Source organism: Myodes glareolus, chromosome X (assembly GCF_982192425.1).
Source record: "Myodes glareolus chromosome X, mMyoGla1.1, whole genome shotgun sequence".
NCBI lineage: Eukaryota > Metazoa > Chordata > Mammalia > Rodentia > Cricetidae > Myodes > Myodes glareolus.
Window position 1 is genome coordinate 27,153,120 of NC_142053.1, and position 16,674 is coordinate 27,169,793.

At 40.5% G+C, this 16,674-nt stretch overlaps 1 protein-coding gene across 8 annotated transcripts in view; it reads right to left on the reverse strand.

The window, feature by feature from the left end:
- The window catches only part of Klhl13 (kelch like family member 13), a 196,922-nt gene that overhangs the window by 167,467 nt on the left and 12,781 nt on the right, over positions 1–16,674 (reverse strand). For 2 of the 8 annotated variants that reach the window (XM_048450376.3, XM_087902655.1), the window contains exon 1: positions 2,825–2,963. The exons of 2 other annotated variants lie outside the window; for them this stretch is intronic. The gene's annotated coding sequence lies outside the window, so the exon portion shown is untranslated. Of the gene's footprint in view, positions 1–2,638; positions 2,738–2,824; positions 2,964–16,674 lie in introns of those variants that run through there. 4 more of the 8 variants (XM_048450375.3, XM_048450366.3, XM_048450377.3 and 1 more) reach the window with 2 other exon arrangements.

Sequence of the window (16,674 nt, forward strand, 5' to 3'; positions counted from 1 at the left end):
CCTACTATATAGTGCCTTGGCACATGGGAGACATTAAACGGATTTTATACCATGAAATACTAAATTAATTAGTAATACTTAAAAACATCGCTATAAATATCTCACTCTGAGAAAACCATTTTCTCTACTTTTGAAAAGTTTACTCTAGAGCTGTTTATTTTTTTCACTTTCTATGCTTCTTTAAAATGCGATTTTTGCCAAATCGTTCCACTAGTTTACAGAAGTAAGCAGTAGAATTACACCAGAAACAAACTGCAGAAAAGGCTTTAATAATATATTAAACATCACAAATTAAGCAATTTGAATATATAGGTTAATCTCATTTCAGTACTGCAGATCAAATTAATGAATATAATATAAAAGAAAAAGGTAATAGGAGAAGAACCTGAAGTTAGCTTTAGTAAAATCAGAAATGATCCTTTCAGTCGGAGCTGGTTCTGCAGTATGTAACCCAAGCACTGAGTAGCTGAAGATCAGAGGGTCACAAGTTCTCCCTCAACTACATACCAAGCCAGAGGCCAAGTATGGGCCATCTGAGACCCATTTTTTCAATTTTTTTAAAAGGAAAGAGAAATATTCAGCATGATAATCGTTAAGTATATCAAACAATCTGCCAAATATTGAAAATGCAGAGAAAAAATGCTTATGGCTAACTCACACCCACTAATTTTCTTTATCTTTCAGGCAAAAGAAATGAATAGTTTTTAATTAGAATGCCACATCAGTGATAATCTTAGTTTAGGTTTAGTAATAATAATCTCAAAGGGAAACAAGTAAAACGCATGTCTCAAAAACGGGTTGCAAAAAAATGAACATGGTGGGCCGACTAGGGTAAGTACCCTTTCCTATCACCTTGTAAGTTTTACTAGAACTAAAGTAAGTTCTAGAAATTCATTGCAAAAGGAAGTATCAGTGGCAAGTTACCTAACTAAACTGATTATTGATAGCCTCTACGGCTCTTCTGAAAATTACTTCAAAACATCAACTAAAACCAATAGAACCACACTACACATTTTAAATTTTGCTAATAAAGATGGCAACTTAAGAATACTGAGCATTTGAAGTTCTTGTCTATTTCCAAATGTTTCATTTGATACTGCAGCAGAAGCTCTGCTCATTGCCTCCCGGCCAAACTTAAGTGCCACCAGGAGAGTGAAATGCTGTCACCATCTTCATTGGCAACTTGCTTTGCTTCTGAGACTGTTGCTAATTAGTGAACTGTTGTGGCAAAGCCAGCACCTGGTCACACATTAAGCAAACAAATCAATCACTGGTAAGTGTAAGGGTATTAATAAGGACTTGTGGTTAAACGGGCTAATGTTTTTAGATATAGAGTGATGTCACGGCTCTTTAACTCATTTTGCTCAGTTTTCAAGTTTGAGCACTAGCTAAAACCTATCTCTAAAAAGCACGGTTGCACACGTCAGCATGTGCTCCTTCACTGGGATCTGCCTCCACTTTCAGCTTCTCCATTCAATTTCCCCACACTAATTACAGCATGGAGGTGAGCAAAGGAACCTCGGTGCAGGAACTAACATGGCAACTGCATGGGAAGAAAGCGAAATGGCTTAAAGGGGGGGGGGCTTGGTTTTGTTTGGTTATTTTGAAAGAACCACTGAGGTTCCAAGAGGTACTATATGAAACCGTGGCTTCTCTTTAAAAGGCAGGTCCCCTCCCAACAGAGGTAGCTAGTTTTAAACTCCAAAGCTTCTCGGTGCCCATTCAATGTGCTTAGTGACTAACTTCAGTGACTCGCTCCAAATCTCTATGGTCATCCTCCAACTACACTTAAATGATGAGCATCCTAATTTATAGATGGAGAAATGGAGGCAGGGTTACAAACCCCACAAGGCCTTCTTTAATCTGGCCTGCTCCACTGCCAAGAAGGTTTAGGGCCACGTACAAACATTTCATACAAACATATATACACACATTTTACGGGACTGGTGTTTGGACTGAGTTATTAAAACCTAGAAAGAAACCTCTCAAGTTCCCCAACAGATGCTTATTAAATGATATTTAATAAATAAATTTGTTCCATTTTTTTTCTGTAAATGATAGGCTTGAACCCTGTAAGACTCCAAGAAAATAAATCATCAACTAGGAGTTTTAAAAGGGGGTGAAAAGAGCCAAGGCATTCACAATTGAAGACATTCAGAACTAAGTTAAAAAGCTTGGAGGGGGAAAAAAAGTGTTCTCAACTGGGAAGCAAGCGATGGAGTCTCTCAAGATTATCAAAGCGGGATGGTTTAGGAAGCACAAAGTAGAAACTGTTGGAGGACGAGAGACTGTGAGGTTGAGGTTGACAGAGGAACCCCAGAGGATCACGGCAGCGACAGGGAAAAACCAGAGAAGATCTTGGAAGGATGACAAAGAAGCCCAGGAAAACTGAGTTCTGACTGGGGTCCTAGAAGTACCCACGCTTCTGATAGAGCCAAAGGGACCTGCAAAGTGCAAAGGTGCAGAGCTCTGAGCGCGCAACAGCACGGGGCTGAAAACCCGGGTGGGCAAAGAGAGGAGCTGGTTCCCCGCCCCGCAGTTCCCCGCGCAGATCCCAACTCCTTGCCGCGCCGTGCACCGCGGGTGCAGAGGGTGGGAAAGCCCGTGGAGCCCCTGGGACTTCAGGGTCCTGCCTCACCTTGACTGCCGAGTCCCTGCACCCAGCCGCCCCTCTGCGGGCAGCTGCGCTCCGGAGGGCCAAAGAGGGAGTCGCGCAGCGCAGCCCGGGTCCCCTTCTGCCTCGAGGCACAGACGCCCGCACCGCTGCACCCCCTAGTAGCCCTGGCCACTTCTCCCGATCTTCAGGCAGAGGGAGAGCGCTTACCCTAACCCGAAAGCCGCTCCGGTTATTTGCCAAAGTCCCTGTTCCAGGCTGCCTGGGAATAGGAGCTGAGCTGAGCTGCCGCGGCCGCAGCGGCAGAGCCTCCGCCTGACCTCACCAGGGGGTGAGGGATAAGGGAGGGGAGCGGGAGCCCAGCTGGGGAGGGGAGGGAGAATGGTGGGAGGGGAGTGTGTGGGCGGGGGAAACATGGCGGCAGGGGTGGCCCTGCTGGCGCCTGCGCGGAGGCTGGGGCTAGGACTGTGTGTGGGGTCCGAGTTGAACACTCAGCCAAAGAGAGGCAAGGCTGGGCCCGGAAGCAGGATGACTGCCAAGTGGCCGTGGGGCCTTTGAAACCAGGACACTTGGGTGTGAGCCCGCATGGCTTCTAATGTCCAGGAGGCAGAAGTGAAAACTGTCAAGTATCAAGGGACAGCAGAGCATGGACTTCTCCAAGGAAGTTACCAAGAGCACCCTGCCAGCCATAACTTCAGCCTCTTCGAAGTCACTCCAGAGACTAAGCAAAGGAGATACTGAGAAAGAGATGTCGCATCACATCAGTGGGGCCCAAAACTCAAAATAAACCTGATCTAGGCACACATACAACTAATTGTTTATCAGTCTTATAATGATCTGGAATGTGTGCATTATGTCTCCTTCCTATTAGAGTACAGAATATTAGGAAAGAGGAAGAACAACTACAAACACAGAAGTTAACAAACATTTTACCAACTATTATCCGTGCTGTGCTTTGAACTCGCTGTACCATCAACGCTACTCCATGAGGTCCATGAAGATTATGAACTAGGAAATGGTAAAGCGGGGCCCAATCTCTTCACCACTATGCTACACTAATTTCAAACTGCGGAGACCACTCTTCTAAGTTTTAAATCTTCGTTCTTTCTGCCCAGTTCCATTAACCTAGACCCCAACCAATAAAACAAAATGAAACCGTCAAGTCAGCTTGCCCCTTGCCCATCTTCTGTTAATCATTAGCCTTCCTGACAGTCGAACCTTAAGGTCACCTCCTCCTCTTTCTTCCGTCATTCTTTCTACCTATCACTCTGGACTCCCTCATCATTTCTACTTAAAAGTCTAGTCTCAGGCAGGTAAGGTGGCTCGGCAGGTTAAGGCATCTGCTGCCAAGCCTGAAGGCCCGAGTTTGATCCCCAGGCCTCACAGTCTCATGTGGTGGAAGCTGCCCTCTCACTTCTGCAGGTGCTTTACAGTGCCAATGGCCACCTGCACCCTCACAAACATACAAATATACACTCAATATATTTCTTTTTTGTAAATTTCTAGTTTCTTCCTTGAAAAATACTGGAGCTTTCTTAGCAACCAATCACTGTGGGGGCTTACCCTAGCTTTAGGAGAGTGATGAGACTAGGAACTGGAATGATGTGTGTGTCCCAATACTTCGTTCGCCTACCAGTAAGCCGATCTGGAGTCTGAGATCTCAATATTTCTGTCCTCATATTTAAAGTTCCTTGCACTGAAATTCTGGCACGATAGATTTTAGGCAAATTTAGGACTAACCAGCTACTTAAAAGCATGCTAGAGCTAAAGACAACTCACCACACTTATCAAACTTGCAACATGATAGCAACTCCAAGTACACATGCACACGCACATGTGCTGCGGGAGCTCCTTCCGCTCCTTCAGCCAATCACCGCTGAGTTAACAGCCCATTGGGGCGTGGTCTCTCTCTCTTTAAAAAAAGCAGCGGTTGTCCGCCTCTCCCTCTCTGGCTTCTGACTCCGCTTCCGGCTTCTAGACTCCTTTCCTCTTTGCGCAGAGGGGCTGTTGTCTGGGGCAGTAATCTGTAAGTTTTTTCCCCTTTGAATAAATAACTATTTTATTAATCATAATTCCAAACTGGTGTGGGATTGTCTGTGACTTACGCCTTCATCTGGCACCCAACAGGAGAAGAAAAATTGTGGATACCATCAAAATTAATAAAGGTTCGATTTGAAGAGGAGAAACCTCTTGGAAAAGAGAAATGACAGCTCATCTACAATGATGATATTCATACAGGTGGTAAGAAAAACATATAGAATGGGGGCAGGGTTCTGTTCTTATCTCCACAGGAAAACACTGATCTTTGAAAAGTTCAAGGGACCCTGGATATTTGAATACTGACAGATGGAAAAGTAATTACCCAATAGGGACTATCAAGAAAACTGAACAGGTTCTGTAAGTAAAATATACTAAATCATATTTCTAAATTTATAGAGCTGGTTTTGGAGTTGGACTCTGACTCAGTCCCTCTCTAATTCCAAGCCTGTTGTTAAAAGAAAAACCCAGAGTTTCTGGAGTTTCTGTCTCATGTCAAGAGCCATGATATGGGACAGAAAGAAATATGAGTTTAGAAAACATCTTTACTTTTCTTCATATCTATCATACCTTTCATTGAATATATCTATCATGCCTTTCATTGAATATATGTATGTCTGTATATGTCTATATGATTACTGTTTAACTTTTCCACAATGAACAATGAGTTTTTCCTGCAGTGACATTTGAAGTTTCCAGGAAGAAGATGGGGCCCCATAACAACAACTCCACCTGGTTGAGATGACGTCATGATACTGATAGCGCTACTACAAGACCTGTTTTGGGTACCAGTTGCACAAGATGGTTCCAACGTGGTTAGCTGAAATGGTGCACATTCTGGCCAGACCTCCACAAAATACTCAGAGACTATTTGCAATTTTAAAAGACATTGATCTTGAAATTTAACCATCATTTTACTTTCACAGGATCCCCCAGAAAGAACGTCGCCCCCATGACAGCTGGAAGTAATTCTAGAGAACGACGTCCCCTCTCCCAGTAAAGTTTGTCCTTGGGTTTAGGGACATCATTTAGGGGTTGGTTATAATTAGTATACGGTTGAGGGTTGGGGGAGGAATTTTATAAGTGCAGGAATCTTTAAAAAAAAGGGATAATTGGATTATGGGATAATAGATTTGTACTTGTGAGCTATTGTTTTTAGACAAACATATTGGTATCGATTCTTATATAGTGATACAAAGTTAAATTATGTTGACTATTTTATGCATGCATGCTTCTATCTCTGTTTAAAACATTTTTATGTATTGATATATATTGTATTGATATATGTATATTTATCATATTGCATTGTACACTTCTACCTCTGATTAAGATACTTATATATTGTTTATGTATTGATAAATATATTTACCATATTGCAATGTATACTTGCACATTGTTTATATTTGGAGGTCACATTGTCCTCATTTATTGCACAGTTGTTTATTATCTCAGTCTTTAAGTTAGATAGATATTGAGAATTATATAGATCAATAGTCATCTAAGTTTGTCATTTATAATTAGACTAATCAGGTTCTTTAGATACATAGAGATTATATTCAGTATAGATAGATAATCTTCAACCTCTTCAAAGAGCTGTAGAAAATGGCCTTTAATTTAATTCAGAGCTCTGTGGTAGGGAGACACAATCGCTCCTGGCAACACCGATCTATTCCTGAGAGAATGTTGAGCACCAAAGACACTCCACCTGGAGCCTTTCTTCTTGGCAGAACTGGCCTTTGGGTAAAGAAATGCTCATACCTCAACTACTGAGAGAGTTACAGAATATCCGTAAATGGATAAAACAGGACTGTCATATCCTGCCAAGACAGGATAAAATAGTTTTGAAGTTTCTTACCTCTGAAAATGGTATGTCAGTTACGTCAGGCCTTAGCCAAAGTTGGTTGCTTCAATGTTGCAAACGTGACTTTGGGTGTTTGCCCAGGTAGCCAGTTGTCTCTGTGATTTGTTACATGTTCTGGAAGTTGTTTGATTGCACTTCCTAATTACTCAGGTAACATTATTTCCCTTCTCAGATCTTCGATGGGATTGAAGATTATATAAATGTAGTTACTTTCCTTTCATGACTTGGCCAAGTTATTTGTTATACAGGACTTAAGCTAGTTAGAATAGGTTATTTTTATTTATTGTATATAATTTCGTAGGTTTGTACTTATTGTATATAATTTCGTAGTAGGCTTAGAACTCTCTTACTTAAACAAAAGGGGGAGATGCTGCGGGAGCTCCTTCCGCTCCTTCAGCCAATCGCTGCTGAGTTACCAGCCCATTGGGGCGTGGTCTCTCTCTCTTTAAAAAAAGCAGCGGTTGTCCTCCTCTCGCTCTCTGGCTTCTGGCTCCACTTCCGGCTTCTAGACTCCTTTCCTGTTCACACGGAGGGGCTGTTGTCTGGGACGGTAATCTGTAAGTTTTTTCCCCTTTGAATAAATAACCATTCTATTAATCATAATTCCAAACTGGTGTGGGATTGTCTGTGACTTACGCCTTCACACTACTACCTTTTACCTATCAGTGCATTCAGTCCAGTCCACCTGTGTGTTAACAGTGGTGCATTCCCTGACTTCCCCTCTATGCTTATCCGATAATTATTGTATATGTAACCAGTCAGTCAATGCCCATCAGTGAGACGGCCCCTGCTAGTTTACAGTCTCATCAAGATGCTTCCAAGATAATTAATTTCACTATGTATCAAAAGCCTAGAATACAGTTTAAAATAAACACAGATTCAGTTAATATGTGTCAAAGTTACTGTTTTTCCCTGCCACCAAAAGATTCAAGTATTGTTACTTTAAATTCCTCCACCAGAAATGACAGGAAAATGGGCTAGTTGGGTGTGATCAAACAGTTTTCCCACCCAAGGGGAAAAGTTTTAGTAAGGATGAGGACAGCTCTGGATTCCACATTTGAACTGGGAGTGAGAGGCTACAAGTGTACTTAACCAATGGGAATCTTGCTACTTGGGCTAAGGTGCTTTTTTGACATAGTTAATCCAGCAGATAGAACTCTAGACTTGGAGTCAGAAGACACTGAATGTATGTGATATATACTTTGCCCACTATTCTGTCTTAATGCGCTTTCCTAAGCTTTGGAGATGGTGATAATGCTGGCCTGGTGGACTTCACAAGGTTTTCAGTTTCATATAAGACAATCTATATCAGTCATCAAGAACAAGAAAAGGCCTGAGGTGTAGGTCAATGAAATGTGCATATTTAGCTTCGACAAGGTTCTGGATTCAACCCCAGCCCCCAAACTACTACTACTACTACTACTACTACTACTACTACTACTACTACTACTACAACAACAACAACAACAATGATGACTACTACTACAAAGAGAACAAAAGTCATTTAGAATACCATAGTTTTGTAAAGCAGAATAATGAGCATATGGTAAATTCAAGAGCTAAGAAAAAAGAAGCCAAAGCGAAATATTGTGATGAAAAGAAAACAAAACAAGTTAATGGTCACTGTGGGTTGAATTATGTTAACCTCCCCACCCCAGGACACATTGGGTTCACATGTTCTAGTATACCAGAATTTAACCACACTTGTGTAAAGTCTTTGGAAGATAGATAGACATTCATAGAGGGTTCTTTAGGGTAAGCCTGAGTCCCCTATGACTGAGGTCTTTATAAGAAGTAACTGGGGAGACTGCTCCTCCACCACTGCCGCCCATTGATCATTGTACCCTACAAGACCCACCCAGCCACCCAAACCCACTGAACCCATCACCCTCCCACTGGACAAATACCCCCAACAAGATCAGCAACCCCTAGAGACACAAACAGCACCTGCAACAGTTGGAAGAACAGGTGAGTGACTGGTCTCCCAGATAAACATCCCCAATCTCTAGGCCCTAAGCTCCAGGGCATATTCCTTGCCCTCCCCCTCCCAACTCACCAGTAGCAGACAAACAGCAGTTAAGAGTTCTTCTTGAAGGCTGCTCGACCACTGCCCACCACCCCTTGACCACTATAACTTACAAGCACCACCCAGCTGCCCAAACCCACTGAACCCATCACCCCCCCCCCCCCGGCCAAAACATCCCCTGCAAGATCAGCAGCCCCTAGAGGAAATAGACTCATTGGCCAAAGAAAACGATGAATCCAACAAATTCTTAACACAAAATATCCAGGAAATATGGAACACCATGAAAATACCAAAGCTAAGAGTAATAGGGATAGAAGAAAGAGAAGAATTGCAGCTAGGAGGTACAGAAAATACAGTCAACAAAATCATAGATAGCTTTTCCAACCTAAATAAGGACATGCCTATGAAAATACAAGAAGTTTACAGAACACAAAATAGACTGGAACAAAAAAAAAAGTGTCCTTGCCACGTAACAATCAAAACACTAAACATACAGAATAAGGGAAGAATACTACATGGATGACCCCAACTAAGACTTCCAGCAATAGTGGAGAGGGTGCCTGAACTGGCCATTTACTGGAAGCAGATAGATGACTTTCCTAATTGCCATCACAGATACTCTATCTAGTAACTGATGGAAGCAGAGGCAGAGATCCACAGACAAGCGCTGGGCTGAGCTCTGAGAATCGTGTGGAAGAAAGGGAGGGGGAATTGTACCAGTCAGAGGGGTCATGATGAGGGGGGCACAGAGACAGCTGACCTGAGCTCACAGGAACTCATGGACACTGGACCCACAGTCAGGGAGCCTGCATGGGACCAACCTAGGCCCTCTGCACGTGTGTGACAATTGTGTAGCTTGGTCTCTTAGTAAGGCTTCTAACAGTGAGAGCAGGGCCTCTCCCTGAAGCTTACCTGGCTTTTGGTAACCTATTCCCCATGCTGGATTACCTGGCCCTGCCCCAACATAAGGGGAGGAGCTCAGTCCTGCCTCATCTTGATGTGCCATGTTTTTGTGCAAGCTCATGGAAAGCCTGCCCTTTGCTGAGTGGAGATGAGGGAGGAGTGGTTGGGGAGGGAGGTAGATGGAAAAGGGGAGGAGAAGGGGAGGAACGGGAAACTGGTTGGTATGTAAAATAAATGAAAATAATTTTTTAAATAAAAAATTAAAAATATCAAAAAAGAAGTAATTGGGTCACCACACCAATATGAATGCACATAGAAGTTTGACTATGTGTGAGGACATGGTGAGGTGACCACCTGTAAATCAGGCAACACCTCCATTTACCTTTATATGGTCTTTCATGACTCATGCCCATTCCCTGCATCTGGTTCTTCCTTGCCCCTTATACTTAGCCTTTCTTGCTCTCTTCTATGCGTGTGATACTGAGCTCACATTTACAATTGCTGATATTGTGTTGATCTTTGAGGTTTTTTTTTTATAAGAAAGTTTATAAGATCTGGGGGGAAAGTAGTTTCGAAGTAAGCAGTACAATAATTGTGGCCACAATGCAATAGATCTTTAAACCCCAATCAGACCAAAACTGTCTTTGACCAACATTTCCTTTCTTCCTTGCCTCCTCTGCCTCTCTGCCTAAGGTAAACACCATTTCGTTTCTTATTTCTACAAGTTTCACTTTTTGAGATTCTACATGTGTGAAATAATATAGTATTTGTCTTCTGAAATAAACCTGACTTATTTCACCTAATTTAGGGTCCTCTGGTTCCACCCATGTTGCCACAAAGGACAGAATTTCCTTTCTTTGTAAAGATTATGTAATATCCAGCTCTGTATAAGTACTGAATTCTCTTTATTCATTCATGATTCCTAGTCAATACAAAAGCATATCTGAGCATGCTTTGCATGTAACGTGTCCACTGTTGTAGGACACAAGTTGCTTCCAATCTTGATTATTGTGGATAGCGGTGAAATGAACGAACACAAGAGAATGGATGCCTCTTCAATATACTGATTACTTTTCCTTTGTCTAGACTTGGAAAATTTCTGGGATTGTTTCTGTCTGGATCTTATGAACAACTTACCTCTTTGAAAGAGATACAAACAACAGATAGGTACAAATATTTAATTCTTATCACCAGAAAAGTTGAAACTCAAGCAACAATGTGATGTTTTCAAAACTACTGAAAGAATAGAGTTTTAACATTCTGACCACAAAAAAATAGTAAGTTCACCGGTGAGGTGGTAGATAATTACTTTGACTGAATCCACTACTGAACATATAGATCAAATATTATATTATACCCCACAAATATACACAATTATTGTCCATTTGACAAATTCAGTGAGGAACAACAGCTTTTTCTGTCTGTTTGCTTTATTTTATTTTGTTATGTTTGTTTTAGTTTTGCAGCCCTTGCTGGGCTGGAGTAGAGATTGGCCTACCTCAGCCTCCAAATTTCTGAGACTAAAGGTATACACCACCATGCCAAGCTGAAACAAGTATTCTCTTCAACAGGCATGTCCATGTAAACTAAGGCCCATGCTTCATACATAAAAATTCAGAATGTGGGACTAGAGGCATGGCTTGGCAATTAAGATGGCTTGTTGATCTTCCAGATCACCCAAGTTCAGTTATCAGTACTCATGTTGGTGAACTCACAACTGACTATAACCTTTCCTGGCCTCTATAGGCACAAGCACATATAACACACACACACACACACACACACACACACACACACACACATACACGGGCACATGGGCACACAGGCACATACACATAAATAAAAGTAAACCTTTAAAACTATTAAGAATATAGATATAGCCAGGTGGTGGTGACACATGCCTTTAATCCCAGCACTTGGTAGGCAGAGTCAGGAGGATGTCTGTGAGTTTGAGGCAAGCCTGGCCTAAAAGAGCTAGTTCCAGGATAGGCACCAAAGCTACAGAGAAACCCTGTCTCGAAAAACAACAACAACAACAACAACAACAACAACAAAACTATTAAGAATATCTCTGTGATGGTTATTCCTGGTTGTCAACTTGACTACATCTGGAATGAACTAAAATACAAGTGACTGGATACACCTGTGAGGGATTGTTTTCTTAATTATATCATTTGAATTAGGAAGACCCACTTTTAATACATACATTCTGGGGTGGGAATATCCACCTTTAATCTGAGCCACATCTTCTGCTGGCAGCTATATAAAGGACATGGAAGAAGGAAGTTTGCTCTCTATGCTTGCTTGCTTGCTCTCTATCTCATGGGCAAGTCCATTTGTTCACTAACTACTTCTTCAGGATTCTAGCATGTACTGAAGACAAGCATATTTGGAGTCGGTCAGTTTTATCACTGAGTTCATTGTTGTCTTTCACTGCATTCTGAAATGCTAGAAGTTGGCTAAATTTATTACAGCACTCATTTTCTTCTTTTGTCAGTTCATCCAGAGATACTAGGAGGAACAGACCAGCATCATCAGTCTCCTTATTTTTCCACAAATTGCCTCTAGACCTATAACCAGATTAAAGGCCAGAATGCTCCTAGAGGGGAGACAGAAAGGGTAGTTCACGAGGAGATGCACTACAGAACTAAACAACTTAATGAATTTGCTAATTCACTCAAGTAGAAGTCTGGGGAATATGTGTGGGAATGGACTACCCTGGGTGTTGGGATAATCGTGGAATGAACACAAAACTGGATTAGGCTGAGGTTATTGATATGAGCCTTTTGAGTGGTGATTCCAGGTTTAATGTGGAAGCTTTCACAGTAGAAAAAAAAAAAGGTGTCCAAAGTTTGTTTGAAAGTTTGGCTGAAGCATGTGTAAAAAGATGGCCTACAGAAAAGGAGTTGGAGATGCTTGGTATCCCTTGGCTTAGTGTTGATGGCACTGTGTAAAGCCCAATCCTCCACAATGGGAAGACCCCGAAGATGTGCCCTTTATTAATCCTATAAGATGCAATATATGTGATGAGAGGGACACCAGCACATCTGAAGAGTTCTGTTGTTACTACTTTTCTTTGTGTCAGACCCAGTGCTGGAGATTCTGATGCTCACTTGGATGAATTATATGTAATGGGTTTAATTGGGCCCCAGAGTAGCAGGGGCCAGGTGGCAGCAATGAATCACCAAAGGCAAGGTGATCATAGCTATTGCAATGGGCAGCGTAGACAAAGTAATGTCCATAATGGCCTGACCTGTAATGGTCAGCACAGGCAAAATGAATTTTTATGGTGGCATGACTTGTACGGACCTTTGGTACTGGTTAATAAATCACGGTGCTTCCAGGCATGAAATAGGTAAAAATCTTACTGAATTTTTGTTTGATCGGTATAAGTGGAAACATTCTCAATGAATGAAACAAAGGCTGTATTGGATCATAACTGAAGTGAATCTAAGCCTGAGAGCCAATTTCCAGACTTGAGCCGGTTTTCAGACCCAGAATCCCTTGAACAAAGGGATAGCCGTGTTCCCCTTTGTTCATACAGGAGTTGTATATGGATATCCTTAACAGGTACATTTTCAGGAGGTACCATTTAGTAGATAAATCAATCCAGCTATCCATCAATAGGTGATCAATAAACTGGCAGATACGTGTCCTGCAATAAAAGGAAGGAACAAAATATAATGTAATGCACAGAACAATCTGTATGTATGAATCTCAAAATAATTATTTAGATATGATGTAATGGAGTATACTGTGCTATTCTAGTTATATAAAGTTCTATGAAATTAAAATGAATCTATAGTGATAGCAGATGGCTGGCTATGAATAAGGCCAAATAACAGAAAAGACAAAGAGGACACAGAGAAATGTTGAGTGATGACAGGAATTTGCCTTATGACTTTACAAGAACGGTTTCATAGTTGCATACATATGTCAATATTTAACCAAGTTGTATACTTGAAATATTTGTCATTACCCCTCAATTATACTAAATAATCAGTTGCAAACCTTTAAAATGCTGCATTTTCTTTATTGTGTTTTCTTTTTGTAAAAAGAGAAAAACAGGTATACAATAAAGGCTCAGGAATGGTTTGAAATCAAGGACCAGACAGTGAAGGAAATATTATCTCCATTTTCTTTTTGCATATTACCATATAAGGTATTTTGCTATTCTGTTACAGATTACGATTTTATACTTTGTACCATGATGAAAGACTTGGTCATAAATTTTTTGATTGAATCTACTCCATGCAAATGACTAGTCATGTGAGGCTAGGATGTCTAGTGTGTGCACATGGAAGGGGGGGATGTGCATGTGTGTGTGTGCATGTGTGCATGTGTTCCGGGTGGCAAATGCATACAACTCTTGCCAGTAATAAAAGGAAAAGTTTCATTAGATACTAATCCAATCTCCACGTTTCAGTAGCTTCACCACTCAAGACCTTACTTTTTGTACACTTGTAACATTTGTAGAATAAAAGTGTGATCTAATGGGATTCTCCTGGAGGTTAAATATTATATTTAAATCTAAGCAGGCATAGAAGAATGTATCTGTAATCCTAGCTACTCATCAGACTAAAGTAGGAGGATCATGTAAACCCCAAAATTCCAGACACATACTAATATTTCATCTTTCTTAACTGTTCATGTTAATAAATTAATTATATTTCAGAGCATATATAATTGTGCCGGAAGGGTGACACAAGTTTAAGGACTACTCATCTTACCAAAGCACTGCAAATGTGGGCATTTCTTTCTTTTTTCTGTTTTCTTTTTTAGTTTTTTGAAACAGGGTCTCACTTTGTTTCCATGGCTGTCCTGGAACTGACTCTGTAGACCAGGCTGACCTTGAACTCACAGAGATCCGCCTCTGCCACTGGAGTGCTAGGATTAAAGGTGTGTGCCACTACCTCCCAGCTTTGCAGGCATTTCTTAGGAGTCTACTTCTATCTACATCATCAGATTCCAGGGCCAAGGATGATGAGTTACTTGTCTGACAAAATGTGTTCAATAGATTGACAAACTGTGTCCACAGTAATCCCTATTCTAAACAAACTAGACCCCTCTTCAAAGAAGACTGTTACAAAAACAAACTTAATAAATTAGTCTCTTCTTGTTTATTTCTAACATTTAAAACTTTACAAAACTCCCATAAAACTATTTGATTCTATTAGTCAAGAAAACAAATAACATGGGAATGTACCAGTCTACATACAGCATCTCTTTCAAGATCAACTCAGAACAGTTTTTTTTTTTGCTTTTTCTTTGTCATGATAGTGATTGAACCAGGACTTTGTACATGCTAGGCAAGCCTTGTCCCATTGAGATATACTCCTATCCCTGAACTATTTTTTAAATACTTATATTTAACCTTTTCTACCATGGCAAGTAAGCCAACAACTAATCGATTTGCACAAATCTTTTCCCTCCATTGACTCTTTCCTGACTCATAAAAGAAAACAAAGAACAATCACTAGTCATCATTTAACAGTGTAATTGTAATAGATAGTGAGCTAGTTGAGATTGACAGTGCTATTAAATTACACATTTTTGGGTTTTATGTTTTGTTTTCTATTTTTAACAGACTGATGATCAAACTCCAGGCTCTATGTGAGGCAAACAGTCTACCACTGAGCTATATGGGCAGCCATTATGAAAGGGACTTTTGATGAAGTTCATCTTTCTTATCTTTATTCTTGGTGATTCTATAGGAAGGTTCTCTACAAAGAATCTGAGTTTCTAGTTCTGGATTCTAACTTTCTTCTGATATAATACTACATTTCATTCTCCTGGCCTTGTCTATAGATCCCAGAAATAAATTAAGCAATAGTCAACCCATTGAAAGAATAGTCCTAGATTTATAAGCATATTGTTGTCAAGGATCTTCCTCTTAAAATCAGGTGATGCTTGAAAAGCATCTGATCAGGGCTTGTTTCCCATTGCACCTACAGATGATGACCTGTTTCCCAACAATGATGACTCCTGATGGTCACTGAAAAGCACAGAACTTGTTAGTTTTCTCTTCTGTCCTCAGCCTTTGTTTACACACATAACATAAAGACCAGATCAACACTAATAAGAAGAAATATGTGAGCCATAAATATCGGTTCCAGGTAGCTTTCTAGTAGCTATATGTTGAAAGAGGGCTGGTATATAGCACCAATCACAGAGGACCTGCCTAGTATACATGAAGCCCTATGTTAAACTCCTACTCCTGCTAAGTAAATAAATGATTAGGGCATCATATGTTCAAAATAATGATAACTTTAAATTTTTTAAATATCTTGGAATTAAGCTAATTAAAGAGTAAAAGATTTGTAAAATGAAAATACTAAGACACCAGAAAAGAAATTGAAGAAGATAGCAGAAGACAGAAAGACTTCCAGTGCCCATGGGCTGGTAGGATTAATATTGTGAAAATAGACACAATACTCAAAGCAACCTACAGATTAAATACAATCTCCATCAAAATTCCAACACAATCTTCACAAAAAATTAGAAAAACAATCTTAAAAGACATATGGTAACACAAACGATCCCAGATAGCCCAAATAATTCCAAACAATAAAACCCTGACCAAGGCATCACCATCCCTGATTTCAAGTTGTACTACAGAGCCATAGTAGTAAAAAGAGCAAGACCCTGGTACAAAACAGACATATTGATCAATGGAATAAAATTGAGGATTTAGATAAAACCCCTACAACCACCTGATTTTTGACAAAGACACACACACACACACACACACACACACACACACACACACACCAGATCAAAGACAGTATCATTAACAAACGGTGTGGGGGAAAAAACTGGATGTCCACACATAGACAAATAAAATTTATTCTGTCTCTCTCACCCTGCACAGAGATCAGTTCCAAATGGGTCAAAGATTTTAATGTTAGACCTGAAACTCTGAAACTTCTAGAATGAAGTATACTTTAGATATATGGTTTTCTGAATAAGACTATGGTCATTCAGGAAAATAGAAACATCAGTCAACAAATAGGGTTTCATAAGTTTCTATTATACAAAGAAAGTTGTTAATGAACCGAAGAGGCAGCCTATAGAATCAATGGGAACAAATCTTTGTTAAATATCTGATTGAGTATTAGTGCCTACAATATACATGAAAAAACAGAGAGAGATGGGGGAGAGAGAGAGAGAGAGAGAGAGAGAGAGAGAGAGAGAGAGAGAGAGAGAGAGAACAAACAATTCAATTTAAAGTTG